This window comes from Sebastes fasciatus, chromosome 5 (genome assembly GCF_043250625.1).
Source record: "Sebastes fasciatus isolate fSebFas1 chromosome 5, fSebFas1.pri, whole genome shotgun sequence".
In the NCBI taxonomy this organism is placed as follows: Eukaryota; Metazoa; Chordata; class Actinopteri; order Perciformes; family Sebastidae; genus Sebastes; species Sebastes fasciatus.
In genome coordinates this window covers 19,419,763-19,437,976 of record NC_133799.1, presented here as the reverse complement: position 1 = coordinate 19,437,976, position 18,214 = coordinate 19,419,763, and the positions used below count along the sequence as shown (strand labels likewise).

The 18,214-nt window shown below is 40.1% G+C and overlaps 1 long non-coding RNA gene across 3 annotated transcripts in view; it reads left to right on the top strand.

Annotated features, from left to right (window-relative positions):
* Window positions 1-2,999: 2,999 nt before the first annotated feature.
* LOC141768598 (uncharacterized) overlaps window positions 3,000-18,214 on the top strand; it is a 31,632-nt gene continuing 16,417 nt past the window's right edge. Inside the window, exons 1-3 of one of the 3 annotated variants that reach the window (XR_012594110.1) lie at window positions 3,000-3,069; window positions 5,343-5,539; window positions 7,797-7,910. This is a non-coding gene — a long non-coding RNA (uncharacterized LOC141768598). Of the gene's footprint in view, window positions 3,070-5,342; window positions 5,540-7,786; window positions 7,911-18,214 lie in introns of those variants that run through there. The other 2 variants (XR_012594109.1, XR_012594108.1) reach the window with 2 other exon arrangements.

Below are 18,214 nucleotides of genomic sequence, written 5' to 3'. Positions count from 1 at the left end.
ATAGCTGTAATTTGTGAGGCAATCTTTATTTTGTTCCACCCCCACTCATTAAAGTAATGATTTGTGAATTTAATAAAGTGCTCATAATCACATATGTGTCAGTGAGAGCTGAATGATTCACAAAAGGCTGCGGCTGAGGCTATTATTTTTATGCAAATAACTTCCATTAGAACGGGGAACGTGTTCAGTGAGCGTACAATGAACTGGAATCGCATGCAACATCTCAATAAGTGATTATTCATAGAGCTTCTTCAGCTTCTTCAGCTTCTTCATCTCTTCAGCTCCATTGACAGAGAAGAAGCTATATCAAGTCTTATAACTCCACCTTGTGGAGAGACCACAGTAGGCCCTATTACTGCTAATAATGAAGGACTCCTTTAAAGTAATACAACAGATATCATTCATCCAGTAACATCCTGTAATGTTATTTTAAAGGTCCCACATTGTAAAAAGTGAGTTTTTCATGTTTTTTTTATTATAAAGCAAGTGCTATATAAATACTGTGAAAGTATCGACATGCTCAATCCATGGAGAAATACACACCGCCTCTATTCAGAAACTGTGCCTTTGAAACAAGCTGTCAGGATTTCTGTACATTTGTGATGTCACAAATATACAATATATAGGTTGCGTCCGAAATTCCGTACTAACATGCTATTTAATACGCTAAAACAGTATGTGAGATATTTTAGTTTGTCTGAAACCTTAATATGAAACCACTAGTATGCGAATTGTATACTATTTCCGGTAAAATGTCATAGTATGCAACGATGGAGACCACGATGAAATGCGGTAGTGATGGCGACGTTCATAACGGACGTTGGCGGACAGCTCTATAACGTCAATAATGCTTTAATTTAAGTGTAAGTATAAGATTTCACTTTGCTAGGTGTAATATATATATATTTTTAATTAATTCAGATTTTGATTCTCACAACCGTTTTGGTCACATGAGGTTGGCATGGGTTACCATGGTTTCCAACCGGCATGGAGGCAAGTATGAGGATAATAAAGGATTTTTTTTTAACATTACAGCATGTAAACAAGTTCTAAGAGACACATAAAATAACTGAAAATGAGCATAATATGGAACCTTTAACACACCACCTCTTGTTTCTTCTCATTTTGAGCCTGCATTCATTAGAGATCTTGATCATTTTGTTAAGGATAAAGTTGGATTTTATTTCATGACCATAAAATAAAAAATACAACAAATCTGAACGGGTGTTTTCAGTTATTCTGGCTGTTTAGACCTCTGCTCAGGTTGAGGGTGTGCCAGAGCTTTGATGGGGATTTATTAGGTCACAAATCTTCATCTACAAGATTGATAATGTTGTAATTTGTCCCGGCCTAACAGGAGATGCAGGAAGATGTCACTCAATCTATACACGCCCACACAGTCCTGAGAAGAGGTTTGCTTATAAGTGTGATTTCTGTGGACTTGAGAGGAGAGTATTTCCCATCTATTTTTTTCACTATATATATATATATACATACATTCTTGTGTATATACTATATACACAGGAATGTTCTGGATTGATGTAGCCAACTTTCTACAAAAGAAGGTGAATGTTGAAATAAATATGTTTGATCTAATGCTATATTTAAGTCAAGATGGTCTGGAACCAAGACAACTTTCCTGCACTTTATTAATGAATTCAAAACAATATAGCGCAAATCTTACCCAATGTTAAAAACAAAAAAGACTTTAAGTTATTAAATTAATATGGTGTATATAACATAAACTCTGGCATTTATGAAATGTATATGTAATTATTTTAGTTTTGTCTTCTTTTTGTTTTATTTTATTTTCTGTCCATGTATCTGTTTGTACCACTGTAAATGAGGATGTGTGCTCAATAAAGAAAGCATTAAAAAAAAAGCATTAAAAAACAAGTCATGAGAAGAGGTCTAATCAACCAGATTAACTGAAAACATCTGTGTAGGTGTACAGAGGCTTTATGCTAAAGCATGTTCATATAATATAATATAATATAATATAATATAATATAATATAATATAATATAATATAATATAATATAATATAATATAATATAATATAACATAATATAACATAATATGATATAATATAACATAATATAATACAATATAATATAATATAATATGATATAATATAATATAATATAATATAATATAATATAATATAATATAATATAATATAATATAATATAATACAATATAACATAATATAACATAATATAATATAATATAATATAATATGATATAATATAATATAATATAAAATACTTTAGTATAATATAATATAATATAATATAATACAATATAATATAATACAATACAATATACTATAATATAATATATTATAATATAATGTAATATAATATAATATAATATAGTGTAATATAATATAATATAATATAATATAACATAATATAATATAATATAATATAATATAATATAATATAATATAATATAATATAATATAATATAATATAATATAACATACTATGATATAACATAATATAATATAATATAACACAACATCACAGAATATAATATAATATAATACAATATAACCGAACATAACATAATATAATATAATATAATATAACATAATATAATATAATATAACATAATATAATATAATATAATATAATATAATATAATATAATATAATATAATATAATATAATATAATATAGTATAATATAATATAATATAACACAACATCACAGAATATAATATAATATAATAAAATATAACATAACATAACATAATATAATATAATATAATATAACATAATATAATATAATATGATATAATATAATATAATATAATATACTTTAGTATAATATAATATAATATAATATAATATAATATAATATAATATAATATAATATAATATAATATAATATAATGTAATATAATATAATGTAATATAATATAATATAATATAATATAATATAATATAATATAATATAATATAATTTATCAGTCTGCAGTACTGATGTCTGCCACTAGGAGGCAGTATCGCCCTTCACACAGTGTTTCCAGCTCCAGGTGCAGATGGTCGCGTGTTCATGTCGAGGTAAGAACATTTACTGTGTTTCTTTTGGTTTAGTCTTTGGCTTTTATATTATATTTAATCATATTTAATCTGAAATTAAGACCGAATTCTTAAATTACTCTCAACAAGTTTCACATTTACCAAGAAACCTTTCGTTCTTTGGTCCTGTCAATCTCTCAAGAAAGTAACGTTACACTCAGTTGCAGTTTATTAAGTAGGTTAATGTTACACCTAGCTAACTAATGCGGTGCTACAACTCATTTATGGAGGTTGTATTGTTTAGTTTATATTGAAACTGTTCTGTGTTGTGTTGTTGAATCAACTTTGGTCATTTTACACGCTGTAGTTTGTGCTGCTGTTGTTTTATATGCCTTTATATACTGTTTCAACTGAATTGCATTGCTAGGCAACAGCTTCGGTCCACGTTTACTTCCTGTTAGCTGATGTCATTCACATACACTGCAACCGGAAATACACTGGGACACATTTAGTATGTTTACGTTTAAAACTGTGTAATGGTCTAAATATTGTAGATTTGTGACATCATAAAAAGTACAGAAATCCTAACGGCTTGTTTCAAACGCACAGTTTCTGAATACGGGCTGTGTGTGTTTCTCCATGGATTGAGTGTTTTGATACTTTCACAGTATTTATATATCACTTAAACCTGCTTTATAATGTAAAAGACATGAAAATCTCACTTTTTAAAATATGGGACCTTTAACATTTTACAAAATTAAAGATGCTGTATGTAGGCCTACTATATATTTACGCCATATTATCCCAAAAGCATGCATCATTCTATGACATGTTATGTTTTTTCACACATTGATGATGCCACTATCATTCCCTCAAATGTTTACAACTGTGAAATGGTCCATAGCATAGATATAAAACAGTTTTATATCTACGATATATATATATATATATATATATATCTAAGAGATGTTTCTAATATTGAGTCCACACTCATTGATATAAACGAGATGGACAAAATGTTAGCATTAGAAACATCTCTCAGTGCCATTGCAGGGCTGTTGTAATAGGCACCTAGATGTACTTACAAACTAGCAACTGAGTGTAGAGACTCCCTAATAGAAAGTGCAGATTTCAAGGCTGTTTAGCAGAGAGGGAATATACAGGAGCTTGTGTTCAGGTCTTCACAGAGATGGATGACATGGTGAGATATAGGGTCGGGATCCCCAGGTTGTGAACCAGTGCATTAGAGGGCTGTTTTCACATCCATTCGCTGAAGGAGGAAAGTGTCTCTGTGCTCACCTTAAAGCTGGGTTTAAAGACTTGTATGTACAAGATGATTTTGTGACATCACAACTATTTGGATGCCAATCGTGGTCCAATATGAAATGTGATGTGGAAACTTGAACCATCCAGTGCACTCACACTGAGAATTGACTTTTCTGTCACTTAGTACACATCCAGGAGTCAAACGTTTGAAATGAAAATATTTGCATATTCATGTATTCTGTATTTTTCAGTGAGGGAGAATGAGTTTTTTGAATTACAGAACCAAGTGAATTAACTTTTTATGTGGAAAAAAAAAGCACAGACACAAATTATTATTTTTATTCACAACACAGTTAAGATACAAATACATCATCATAATAAGACATAATGGAGATATGTGAAATGGGACTTCCTGATAAGCTATCGGAAGCTTGAAAATAGGGGCCCAGATGCTTAGCAGATAGTAATCATACATTTAAATACTAAAACGTTGTCTAGATTTGAAAAAGTGCACGTAATATACATTAACATTTACAACCTATGAAACACCTAAGACTAAACCAAAGACTCTAAAAACTAACTAACCTAAGCCTAGCTGCTAAATAATCCTAAAACATTTATTCCATCAGTTTAAACATTGATTAAATCGTTAAGACACAATAAATGGCAAGTGGAAATAACACAATAAGTACAAGTAAATAAGTGCAATTTAAATGGATTTCAGAGTAGAAGTAGTAACTAGTTTAGAAGTCCCGGGCTGTTTAAGGTATTCAAGCTTTAACATATTTTTGTAGCTGCTTTAAACTCTTTTTTAAATTATTAAAAAATAAATAAATGATGTACTGTGAAATTAAATACTCATCACAACTGAGTTTAACACAATCTTTCCCCCCCCCCAGTTGATAAAGAAGTTACCTGCTGTATCGTCAAGTGCCTGTTCCTGTAAGTGACATGATGAACTCTTTAAAGCTGTGTAAATTATGCTTATTTCCTTATTTTTTAGTTGGCTGTATTAGTTGTCTCAATTTATACTTTTCCTACATCCAAAGTGTTTGGACCTTGAATGCACCACGGCCTCCAACTGCGCTTGTTCAAAGTGCTCCGGCTGCACTGCCCCGTCCTTGGCGCCTCCTCCTTCTGCCTGCAGCTCACCGCGTTTCGGAGGGATGCAGCGATCCTCCTGCGGCCCTGAACCATCGCCAGGTCGTCTCTGAACCGCCGCCTGGAAAAAATACATTTCCCACAGGTAATACACTACACTCCCAGATATTCAGAAGATAGAACAATAGCAAGGTTACAGTGTCTTTGACCTCCTCTGTGAACATAATCATCACCAGGCGAGTGACCCCATGTGTTTCATGCACGCTGAACTTCCTATACACGGGCCCGGCTCATATACGGTTTGCCCCGGCGTCCTGTATAAGCCATTTGTCTTTCTGTCCCACCTCTGTTGTCGGGTAGAGCAGCCGTTTAACATCCCACCTCTTGAAGTGAAGTGCCATTAATTTTATCCTTCTTTTCAGTCTGCAAAGCGTCCCTCCAAACATACAGCAGCCGGCTTGATCTAATTCCTAATGACTGTTGTGAGTGCTGACTCGGCTATTGTAAAACAAATGATATCTCTGTCCTGTTGGAATAATCCTAATCTATTTCAATGGAAGGGGCCGTATTAAAATGACAAAAGGGGGGTGGGGGGAGGATATTTCCATCTCGTGATAAATGTGCAAATGTCCACCAAAGCTGAATCAGACACCACATTTTAATGGCCTGATTGCTCATTCATTTCTCGCCTCATTCTCTAGCAGCCCTGCTCCCTCCTTTTTAATGCGGAGCTGGTCATATTTTGTCCCAGATTAGTATAGACGCCGGCTGACAGTTGCCTCTGCTCAAGGTATTTAGAAGACATAATTCATTCATAGATCTAGAAGTGCTCCCATTTGTCATCCCCATTTTTTATGCTCTCCACAGTCGCTCATTCCTCTGGGTGCTGGCGTGTGTGTGTGTGTGTGTGTCAAGGGAGATGAGGGCCATGGCAGTTTTCAGCTGATGTATTAGCTGGCATATGCAAGCAATGAATTATCACGGAGGAAAAGGAGTCAATTATCCACTCCTAAAGAGGGGCCGGGCCTGTGTGGCCTAGGGGCCCCTTTCCATATTTACCAAATGGTTTCACAGAAAGGTGCGCTGGGAGACCTGGGAGACAGACAGCACACACACACACACACATGCACGAACACACACATTCGACCCTCTCGTCACTTTCCTCCCCGCACATGCTCAGTGCCACCTCCTCGGCTAACAAGGGCAGGCGGTGACGTTTTGGATCTGAACGGTAATAATCCATTTTATACACACCCGACTCCTCAAACTGATTTGGGCTGAGCTGGAATAGCCGCGCCGTGACCGTCAGCCATCTTGCCGTGTCCCACTTCTCTCTCCCCTGACTCCCCCTTCGAATCAAAATGGGGGCCCTGATTGACTGCGCCGCTCTGACTAATAGAGTGGATATGGTAAATGAAATACCCGGCACTTTCATTCCAAAGTCTCTTACCCCCTGTGTCCCCAGTCACTTTGCCTTGACATGTTTTCAGAGATTGAGCGTTCTATCCTGTTTTTGATGAGGACGAGGTGCGCGGCGGCGGCGGCGGCGGTGGCGGTGATGCCTCAGAGCAGCCGGGACCCTCGGACATGGGCGGCCGAGCTGACAGGGCCTCTGGTGACTGACAGGGCTAACACTTAGGGAAATGAGGTCGTTAGACAGCATTATGAGTGGGCTGATAGCTCAGTAATGGGTTTTAACTTTGGAATTTAACACAGAAGCCCACCGGGGATGGGTGTGATGGGCAGGCGGACAGGTGGGTTCCTCCAGAATAAAGACGGCAACTCTCACGGGCACCGGAGAGAACGGGCTCGGTTGAGAGGGGGGAGAAAGGAACGAGACAGAGGATGGGAAACGTTCTAAAAATAAAGCACATAGACAGCGATCTTCTTTAAACATGCAGTAGGAAGAATATTTTTGTATTTGTAAAAATAAAATTCCATAATAACCTTTCAGCATATTGTAATTCAAGTGTTCTGAGAGATAACTAGACTTCTGCACCTCCTCATGGCTCTGTTTTCAGGCTTTAAAAAATGTAGCCTGTGACGGGACACTTTGGTCAATCACAGGTCATTTCAGAGAGAATGTTCCTATTGGCTGTGCTCCAGCTGGTGGGCGGTGCTTGGTATTTCCTCAACAGATCTCTACTGTATATGGTTGCCGGGTCACAAACTTTCTCATTTTACAGCTAAACAGTACACTACAAGATGTTTCTGAAAACATTTGAGGTAAGAAATAGGCATTACAGTAACAGAATAGTGATTCATATTTGATCAGCGCTGCCTAGTTTGACCGTTTGATCGGAGTTTGCGAATGATTGACTGCTGCTCAGAGACAGCAAGCTCCAGCTCGGCTCTGATTGGTTGTTTTCCTCCGGTCTGTGAAATCTTGCAGATGCCGTTAGGAGCACCGGAGGACACCGGAGGACACCGGAGGACACCGGAGGACACCGGAGGAAACAGGAGCACATGATTCTTTTCAGATGACCTGTCTCATGTACTATACTGTCAGGATATAGTGACCGTTTTATAAAAAAATTACTTTTTAAAATCATATTTGCTCCATTTCAACCCACTGCAGCTTTAACACAAAGACAAGGCAGATGAGTGACTTCTGTTTTCGGTCCTACTCTTCACTTCGGGCTTACCGAAAGAGTTTCTTTTGCTTTGAATGTCCACACAAACAAAGTGAAAAATTATCTCCACCATCCAGCTGATTGTTCCTCCAAACTGTTTTAATCTGTTATGGCTCAACCGCAGAAGGTACCGATTCCTAAAACAATGAACGTTTCTGAAGGTTTATAATTTTGCACGCTGCATGCACACAGCTTCCAAGCTGCCTTGAGTCTTAAGAAAGGGCGTCTAAATTTAGCGCCGAACGATAAACTCTTAAGTTATAAGACATAGGCTAATGCGTAAGGGTGTTAAAACCAGTGGGATAGTTTAGTGGAGATTAAGGGACGTATCAAAGACTTGTGTAAAGCTCCATCAAGAGCGGTGCGGTTGTTTGGTGGGCATCTGCACATGCTTTTTTTTTATTTTAGCTCACAGAGCTTTGGCAGCCAGTGAGTGACTGATAATGTCTCCACATCAGTCCCATTACTCCTCTCTGGCTGTGCTGTGAAAGCGAATGGTCCGCTTTACTGCCGCCGTGGACCTGGCGAGTTCTGTTCAGGAGGAAGATTTAGAGCGGCGTTATGGCCGTCCGGCGGAGGGCGAGGCGGCTCACAGGAGAGGATGAAATGGATGAGGTCTTGTAGAATGATGGCGGCAGTTTCAGTCACTCCCCTGACTTTGGTTTGGGGGAGATGAATCATACACGGCCTCTGTGAGAGGGTTATGGAGGGAAAAAGAAGGTCAGGTTTCTATCGCAGGATTTTTCAGCAGAGCAGATGAGGAGGGTCGGAAATACAAATCAAGAAGCTTCACAATGTGCTCCAGCTCTGTGGCCTGCAGGCATCTCTTTCACGACGCTCTAGAGAATACACAACCTCATCAGAACAGTCCGACTGGTCAAGCAGTGATTTCTGGTTTATTAGAAGTAGACGTAGAAGTAGTGTGTGTGTATATATCCTGTTTATGTCCAAAGTGTTAAGTATCTTTCACAAGCTGCTGCTGCTCTAATCAGCATCTGTCAGGGAATTCATTATGCTCAAGTGAACATAAAGCCTTTCTTCAGAGTTGTGAAAAAATAACAGCCCCTTTCACTGGCAGAGGTGTGGATGATCGCTGCAGCGGGCTTAAGTGACAGGTAAATTGCAGGTTAAGTGGAGAACACAGTCTTTTAACAAGAGACTCCAGGCTCCTGCAAATCCTCCTTAGTCTTTAATCTGAATACAAAAGGCAGGGGCGGGGGGATTAAATCTGACCCCTCAATGTTCTGTTTGTTCCAGACTCCACTCGAGGGCCTGCTGTAGCCAGCAGAAGAGTCCCAGGTTTCCTTTTGTGCCGTGTGGCGGCATTTAAAAACAACGCCGTCCCACAATGCTGCCTCTTCGGTGGCTAACTTCGCCGGGACAAAGGAAGGCCTGGAGTCACCGGCTTCTCCTCTCATATCGAGCTTTAGATGTAGTTTGAATTCTTTTTATAACGGACTGTTTATTAAATTGTAGATGAAACGGCGTAACGCGGCATCATTATCACAGTTCTGCCGCGGAGGAAAAACAAATCCTTCTTTATTTAGCAGCAACGACGGTTAGAAAGAGGAGAAGGGGCCGGGGTGAGGCAGGCGGTTAGGGCTCGCAGAGAGAAAGGCGCTTTGGGTTGTCAACGTTTTAGAGGCTTAGAGTCAAACCTATCCGGGCTCAGGAGAGAGGAGTCTGGGTGTTAGGCAGGCAGAATGACTCCTGATAGAAGGAGTTTGCGGCTCAAGTCGAGAGGAATCGTCTTGGCTCCCGGATGAGGCGAGGACTAATTGATTCTCTGAAGTTTCCTGTCGCAGAGCCCGATTACAGGTATGACCGGATTAAAAAAGGAGAGGGAAAAAAACAAGGGATCTGGAGGAGGGAAATGGTAAAAATCAAAGAGAAAAGAAGATGAGGGCTGCCATAGACGGATCAGCATCGCTTAGACGCATTGATGTGCTCGCTTTTGTGTGTGTGTGTTGTTTGTGTGTGTACGTTCATGTGTACACACACACACACACACCGCCGCGGCTGTGTTTGATCTCTATACTCAGTGGCAATCATCAGGTCACATTGCAAGGCCCCTTTCACCGGCGTGTTGCACAGGAGCACATTGTGTTGTAGCAGCATGCTTCCCCCAATCACTCACTTCTGGTTAACACGTCTCAAAGCCAGAGGCATGTGTCTCGCCTGCCCATAACGGTCCCTGACAAGATTGAGTACCGAGGCATATGGGAGCCATAGTGAGGCGGGCTCTAGGAGAGAGGCCTCCAGGAGAAGGAGAGTTAGGACGCATATCTAGACCTAAGCTGTCATGCGTGCGGCGGTAATGGCTTGTTTAGTGGCAAAGTCCAATCTAGGGCCCCAGAGAGCCATTATTCCTGGAGTATCGATCGGGCCCTACGGCCACCACAGCTCGGGCCCCTGTCCCTGATCCTGTTCAGTAATAAGCGTACTCGTGTCACGGTGGTAATTATCATTGATCTGTAGCCGCTGTGACAGGGCGGCGGCCCCTTGCCGTGATTCATACCCGGCGTGGGGCTACTGGACTTGAGGCACCAAATCACCAATCTCATAGCAGCTTCTGGTGGCACTGCCATGCCCGGTCCTGGAAACAAAGGAGTTAGGAGATGGATTTCAGTATTTTTTGGGGGGTTTCGCTGTTACTTTCCAGGTGGCAGTTTTGAACTAATTACCAGCAGGAGAGTCTTGCTCGGCATGTTGTCCCAGAGCGCTAAAATCTTTAGGACTAGCTCGACTTAGTTAGACGAAGTAGCCTGCAGAAAGTTAAATAAACTTAACTTTCTTCCTAGAGGTGCTCTTTTCATCTCCTCATCCAGTTGTTTCCCCCTCCTCCTGCTGTCCTTCCCCTGCGTCATCGGCCAGGATGCCTCCATCTCTACCCGCCGGGCTATAAGCAGGGAGATCTATCACTGAAGATCTACCTCTGTGTGGTAACCTGCGGCGCAGTGAGGCGAGGGACACAATGTTATTGTGCATGCTTTATTACTGTGTTAGCATTGTACAACAAAGAACATGTCAACGATATACAGTATGTGGCTTTGTGTTGACTTGTTAATATCGTGTTTGGCCAACCCTGATCTAGCGCTGCCAGCTGGTCTAATCATTCACCTATTCAGTGAAATACTTACCAACTTAATGTTCTGGCACAGACATTCATTGTTCCTTGATGATTAATCCTGATGACTTTGTTGATGCCCAGATTTTTCCTCTAGCGCCACCATGAGGTTCACATTTGTGTTTGTGAGTGAAATATCTCAACAACTGTTGGATGGATTGCAATGAAATTCGGTATAGACATTCAGGATGAATTTCATCACTTTGGTGATCCCTTAACTTTTCACCATCATCAAGTCAAAACTTCTATTTGACCAATACTTTGGTTTATGATGAAATACCTGCAGACCTAAAGACATTCCCATCAGCCTCAGCTGTACTTTGTGTTTAGTGCTAATGTCAGCATGCTAACACGCTAAACTGAGATGGTGCACATGGCAGAGGTGTGGATTTGAGTCACATGATCTGGACTACAGTCAGACTCGAGTCACAAATTTGATGATTTCAGACTCGACTTGACAAGTCTTGACTTTGACGGACAAACCAAACACTTGAGCCTTTTGACCTGAAAATACTTCAACAAAGCTATTTAAAAAGTGTGCCAGGAATCAATTCTACTTTTTTATGATTAAGTTCAGTCACACTTGTTTTAACAAACTTTTAACAAATAAAAACAAATTATTTATTTATTACAAACTAGCATTCTTGATTTTTGTAAATTTAATTTATTACTACCCTGTTGTTAAAATGGCATTATATTTGGTGAAGAGCGCATTATGACTTGTTTAAGACTCGAAACTCAAAGTTTAGGACTTGTGACTTGACTTGTGACTTGAGTGCAAAGACTTTAGACTTGCAAAATAATAACTTGGTCACAACATTGCTGTTGGCATTGCCATTATGAGCCTGTTAACATTTAGCTCAAAGCACAGCTGTGTGTGTGGATAGCCTCACAGAGGCGCTTTTTTATTTCTTCTTTTGGTTAAATGCAGCCGTTCATACAGTTTTGAGAACAATCTATACAGCATGTTTCTGCACAACTATACAGTCTACTGTATATTATACTTCTGCATCAGCTTTCACAGGCTATCTCTGATTGAATCTAATTGAACTACATGCTGGTGGTGAACCCCCCACTTGTGTTGAAGTGACTGAGGCAGGCGAGGACGGGGAGACAGGGAGAGTCAGATAGGCGGCAGAGAGACAGAGAAATAGAGAGATGGGGTGGGGGGGTTTCAAGGCAGGCAATCAGTTTTCTTTTTGTGAGCGCTGGAGCGGGACTCGTGTCACCTGCAGACCAAACCCCATTTCCTCTGATTAAGTCCTTTGAAATATTCCATTTGTCAGTGTCACGGCCCCGGCGTGTCGCCGCGGCGAGCAGCCAGCCGTGTCTGTTGACTGTGTCATTCTCCAATTTACATCAGACACTGACAACATCATCATGTCCCTAATGTCCCCTTGGCTTGCTCTTGCTCAACCCTTTGCTCGCGCTCTTTATTTCTCTGTTTTTTGTTTGTTTTTTTTGTCTCTCTCTCTGATGCACCATTCACGTATCTGCGTCCTCTGCGTTCGCTGTCGGGATCAATCTGGGGACTGGGGACTATCACTCTATGCCCAAACCTTAAGGGACTTTTCCTCTTCAAAGTGTTGTTTTTCTGTGTGTCTGGAGTATCAACAGCTAACATCACTCAGGCCTCAAACTCTCATGCGTGTGATCTAACCCCATTAGCAGCCAATGTCTTTTCGGGAGCAGAGCCGGCATGGTTCAGAGAGGATGGAAATTTCAATCTCCCCTCTATCATTTTCCCTATCATTACTCCATTCACAGCCATTTCTCTCCATCCTGAGTCCCGAGAGGGAGCGGAGCGGCTGAAAAGGAGGACATCGTGCACTCTGTGCCCAACTTTAATATGAGTGGAGCAAAAAAAGAGAGAGGGGGTGTTTATACATTATTAGGGGTCTATTATAAAGCTGCTATCACATTCTCCCTCTTCCTCTCATTCCCTCACTCTCCTGACAGGTAGCGGGCGGGCCGCCTTGATGACTAGACTCAATCACCTGTGACAGTTTTGATTTGATGTCACTCTCTGGGTCGCTCTATTTGTTTGAGCAGTTAAGAGGTAATTGTGTGACATTGGCGGTGGAAGACGTGCTTTGGCGGCGCACCCGCTGAACCGAGGGGACGAGACGAGGGAGTGTGGCAATAATAAATGAGGGCTATTTTCCCCAGCATTCCCAGGCTGTGTGTATGTGTGTGTCAGTGTGTGTGTATACTAGCTGATGGGGGGAACAAGAAGGGGCGATGAGCCCCTCTACCCCGGGGGAATTCAACTGTGAGATGCACATTGAGGTCGCCTGCACCCACTCTTATCATCACTTTCTCCGGTCTGAACAGAATTGTTTCTGTGCTCTTTTTTTTTCTGTCAAAGAAGAGTTTCGGTGTCACTCAGAGGAACTTCTGAGTCCTCAACATGTTGACAAGTGATGCAATATTTTTCATGCTGCTTTTGAAAGTTGTTGAATTGTTTTCAACCGCATGTTGAATCCTGAAGATGATGATGTATATTTATGATGAAGTTGGACTCGACCCAGATAGAAACAAACACATTTGTGTGTACCTGCTGCACCGTGATTTTGTTTGTTTGTTATATTCAAATAGTGCAAAAGGATTAAAAAGGTAAACGTCAAAACAGAAATAAGACAGTCCTTCTCAAATTCTGTTGCTGTGTAGTCCTGTGCATTCTTGTTTTTTTTTTATGTATGGCTAAAATTAAAGGTTAAAGGTTAAATTAAAGGTTCTCTATACGATATCCAGAGCATTAATATAGCATCAAACAGCTATTTGCTATGTAAAGATATAGAGGAGTAATGTCTACCTGAGCAGAGATTGAAGTTGTTCTCCCTCCGTGTGTGTTGTAATCAGAGTTTCTCCGTGCTTTGTTGACATCAATGGACCGGCCCGCGTGCTTTTAGTTCATGTGAGCGTGCCCCACTGGCTAGCTCACGGATGCTGCCTCTGCACTTCGCTCATACGGCGGTTACAGTTGATAACGCCGTCCTGACCGACTGGTGCCGTTGCAGAAGCGTAGCTTCCACCCTCCGGTCCCCCCCCCCCCAGGTTAACACTGTTAGCTCTGTCAGCAGTGTTGCCGTTGTTTTCACTGTTAGTGTTGTTAGCACCGTTAGCTGCAAGCTGCCAGCTCAAGCCGTCGCCCAATCTCGCATTTAGCATCTTTAAGTATGGTTCCAGCAAAAGAACGCCAAAAATAGGGGATGGATAAAGATCCTGGAACAATGTCTCAATTGACTTTACAAAATGAAGCACACAGTCGATGTCAAGCTCAATATTTTTATATAACCAATGGATAAAAAGACTTTGTATAATGTGAAAAGGAGTCGGTCATAGCGATGAACCCACAGAGAATAATGCATTTCCTCTCAGCTCTACAGCCCAATTTGACTGTTTTCAGTGAAAAAGCTCTAAACGCACACTGCACACTACCTGCCCTGCACCAAACAGCAGACAGACGATAACATAGTGGAGCATTAACAGCTAAAGAGACAGATATTTCCTTCAAGAGGTGGTGGAGACCAAAACAAATCTAAAAGTAGAGTGAATATTGCCAGGTGGCCAGAAACATGACTCTAACTGAATACTAATGTTGCTCCGTGTTTCATGGATGTATAAATCATCATATCAACTTGAAAGGTCATGATACTGTATGCCAATGTTGCATTTACAGCTGGTATTCACTGCTAGCAAGTAGACAAAAAAATCAGTTATCGCAGGTTTAAGTGTGACTCTGTGATTGTCTTGTAGAGCTCCTTCCCCGTGAAATAACTTGCTAAGTTGTCCAGAGCTCAAATACGTCAGGATCACATTCTTGGATGTGATCTTCACTTGAAGAGGAAAAGAGTGACAGTTATGAGCTGTATGATGTGTCATAAAAGCCTCACTTCAAAATTACTTACCACAGTTATTTACCACAAAATTTACTGTAAATATAAAGATGTAAACAAAGGCAATTAAATAAAAAAAACTCACTTCAGATAAATTGCAGGGAGATGCACACTTTGGGTTGATATGTGCAGAATTTAAACATTTATTTTTCCCTTAAGTGTTTACAAACCTGCTGATTTTCTTTTTCCCACTAATTTTACCGTCACCTTTAGGTCTTTGTGGTCAGTATATAGCAGTAACAGACACAAACCATATTTTTAGAAACCCCAAAGTAAATCTGATAACGACTGTGGCTATTGTACAACCACATTGGCAGTAAAGTCCTCTCTGTATTCAACTCTCCCTGGCTTTGGGTGCCAGAGATAATCTAGAATCCTCCTTTTCTTATGTAGAAGAAGCAGAGAGAAATCGTGGCTGAAGATTGCAAATCTGTGAGCTGCAGCTTTACTCCCCCTTCCCCTCTCTCTCTCTCTCTCTCTGGGCCCATTCCTTTACAACAGGGGGGAGAAAGAGGAGGTAATTTTAGGGAGAACTGGATGTTGGCCTGGTCCAAGAATCAGAGAATCTGACCCAGTTGTGTTTCTACTCTGACCACTGCGCAGCATCACGATCGTCTTTTGGCATTTAAGGTGCCAGCAAAAAGGCTTTCTTACTCTGCTGTGAGCTCATCCATTTGTTTGTTATCTCAATCCAGGATTTGGAGAGATACAAAGCTGATTAAACAACAAAAGCATATGGGAAGATAAAGAACACTTAGGTAATGGGTTTAGCCTGCCTGTTTAGCACGCCAAATTCATCCCCCTTTTCTCTCGGCTCAAAATGCATTTGTTATTCTTCTCTCAGCCTTGATCCAGATGGGAGAAAAGGAACAAGAAAGGGAGGAAAAAAAACAACAACAAAAAGAGTGAAGAAGAGGCTTTTGGTGACAATCTTGTGAGAGAGTCTGGGAAACCAGCAGCAGGAAGCAGTACCGTTGCTATTGGCCTGCTGCTTGTGCATTTCTGTGTCGTGGCTTTAATTCTGCTGCTCTCACAGTTATTCAATATGAAATAAAATGGCGTTTGGTTGCTTTTTAAGTACAAAAGTATCTTGTAAAAATCAATCTCAACTCATCGTCGAGTGCAAAAGTTTTTTTCTAGGGCTGTAAATCGATTAAAATAGTTAATCGCGATTAATTGCAAATACATCACACATTTTTCTGTTTAAGTATTTAATACTTTTAACAACATGGGAGTGGGCAAATATGCTGCTTTATGCAAATATATGTATATATTTATTAATGGAAATCAATTAACAACACAAAACAATAACAGATATTGTCCAGAAACCCTCACAGGTACTGCATTTAGCATAAAAAATATGCTCAAATCATAACATGGCAAACTACAGCCCAGCAGGCAACAACAGCTGTCAGTGTGTCAGTGTGCTGACTTGACTATGACTTGCCCCAAACTGCATGTGATTATCATAAAGTGGGCATGTGTGTAAAGGGGAGACTCGTGGGTACCCATAGAACCCATTTTCATTCACATATCTTGAGGTCATAGGTCAAGGGACCCCTTTGGAAATGGCCATGCCAATTTTTCCCCACCAAAAATTTGCGTAAGTTTGGAGCGTTATTTAACCTCCATTATGTTGGTACCAATGAATTTCTTAGGTTTTTTCTAGTTTCATATAATGGCAGTATCTTCTCTTTAACTTTAAAAGCCCGCTACAACCTAAAATCTGCAAGCTGCGTTAATGCGCTAAAAAAAATTAGTGGCACCAAAACTAATTTGCATTAATGCGTTATCACGTTAACTTTGACAGCCCTAGTTTGGACATACACTTTTTAAGATGATACTTGGTGTTGCCTTAGTGGATAACATAATATTGTCAAGTGTTCCTGTTGTATTGTATTAAAATTTTACTGTGGCAATTTCAGCAAAGTAAATTTAGATTATTTTAGAAATCACAGGAGATGTGGCAGGAAGTTGTTTGGATTACAGCTTGTTCATTTCCACTGAATTGCATTTTTTTCAAGATGCATATATGCAATATGTTGAAGAATATATTAACTGCCTCCAAACAAAAGTAAAATCAGTGGTCAACCTCCGGGTCTGAGAAGTGAAGCCAATGCTGAAGTGCCTTAAACTTGCATTCTTTCTAATAGCCAGCAGTTGCCAAAAAAGTCTGATTGTATAGAAGTCTATGAGAAAATGAGCCTACTTCTCACTTGATTTATTACCTCAGTAAACATTGTAAACATGAGTTTATGGTCTCAATCGCTAGTTTCAAGTCTTCTTCAATACAGCATGATGTTCATTTAGTAAATTATGGTCCCATTTAGAGTCAAACTGACCATAAAGCAGGGTATGCTTTAGGGCGTGGCTACATTGTGATTGACAGGTCGCAAAGGACAGCGTTGTCCGGTCTGGGAGTTGTCCGTGTTTCCGTCTTACAACTTTAACCCTTTCACAGTGTGTTTTCAGTTCTTGAAAGTTAATTGTAGCATTTTGGTTGATTACATTTTCTTTCTCATTGTTCACTTCTAGTTGCAAAAAAATAAGATTGTGACGGCCAAAATGCCGAACTCGAGGCTTCAAAACGGCAGTTCCCAAACTCATGAGTGACATCACGGCGACTACGTCCACTTCTTATGTACAGTCTATGAATAAAATGAATGACAAGTCAAATATATTTCGTTAGCATTTACATGTTGTATCTGGTGTGTGGAGATAAACAAAAAGTCTATCTCTCTCTATTTATTTGGGTACATTAGTGTGTTAATGGTTGAAATATTTGCCTAATACAATAAGTACCCATCCTTCATGTGTTCATTGGGTGGCATGTAAACCAATACAGAGCCATTAAAGCCAGCCTTACTCTCCCCTGGTGAACCTGGCTAAAAGCAATCTCGTGGCTTAGCAGTCACTCCGATAATAACACCTCACAGAGGTCAGTGAGCAATGAGGAGGGCTTGGGGAAAACATATTTACGCTCCTCCTGCTGCTTCCCCCTCATGGAAAGAAGCCATGAGAAAGGTGCTTACTTAGACGAGATAAAGAGCGAGATGAGAGGCAGCGGACTTGGATTAGGGAAGGGAGACGATCACGGCCAGAAAAGGCAGGGGAGAAGAGGGGGGTGGTGGAGGACAGCGAGGCCGGGAGCCGGTGTCTGG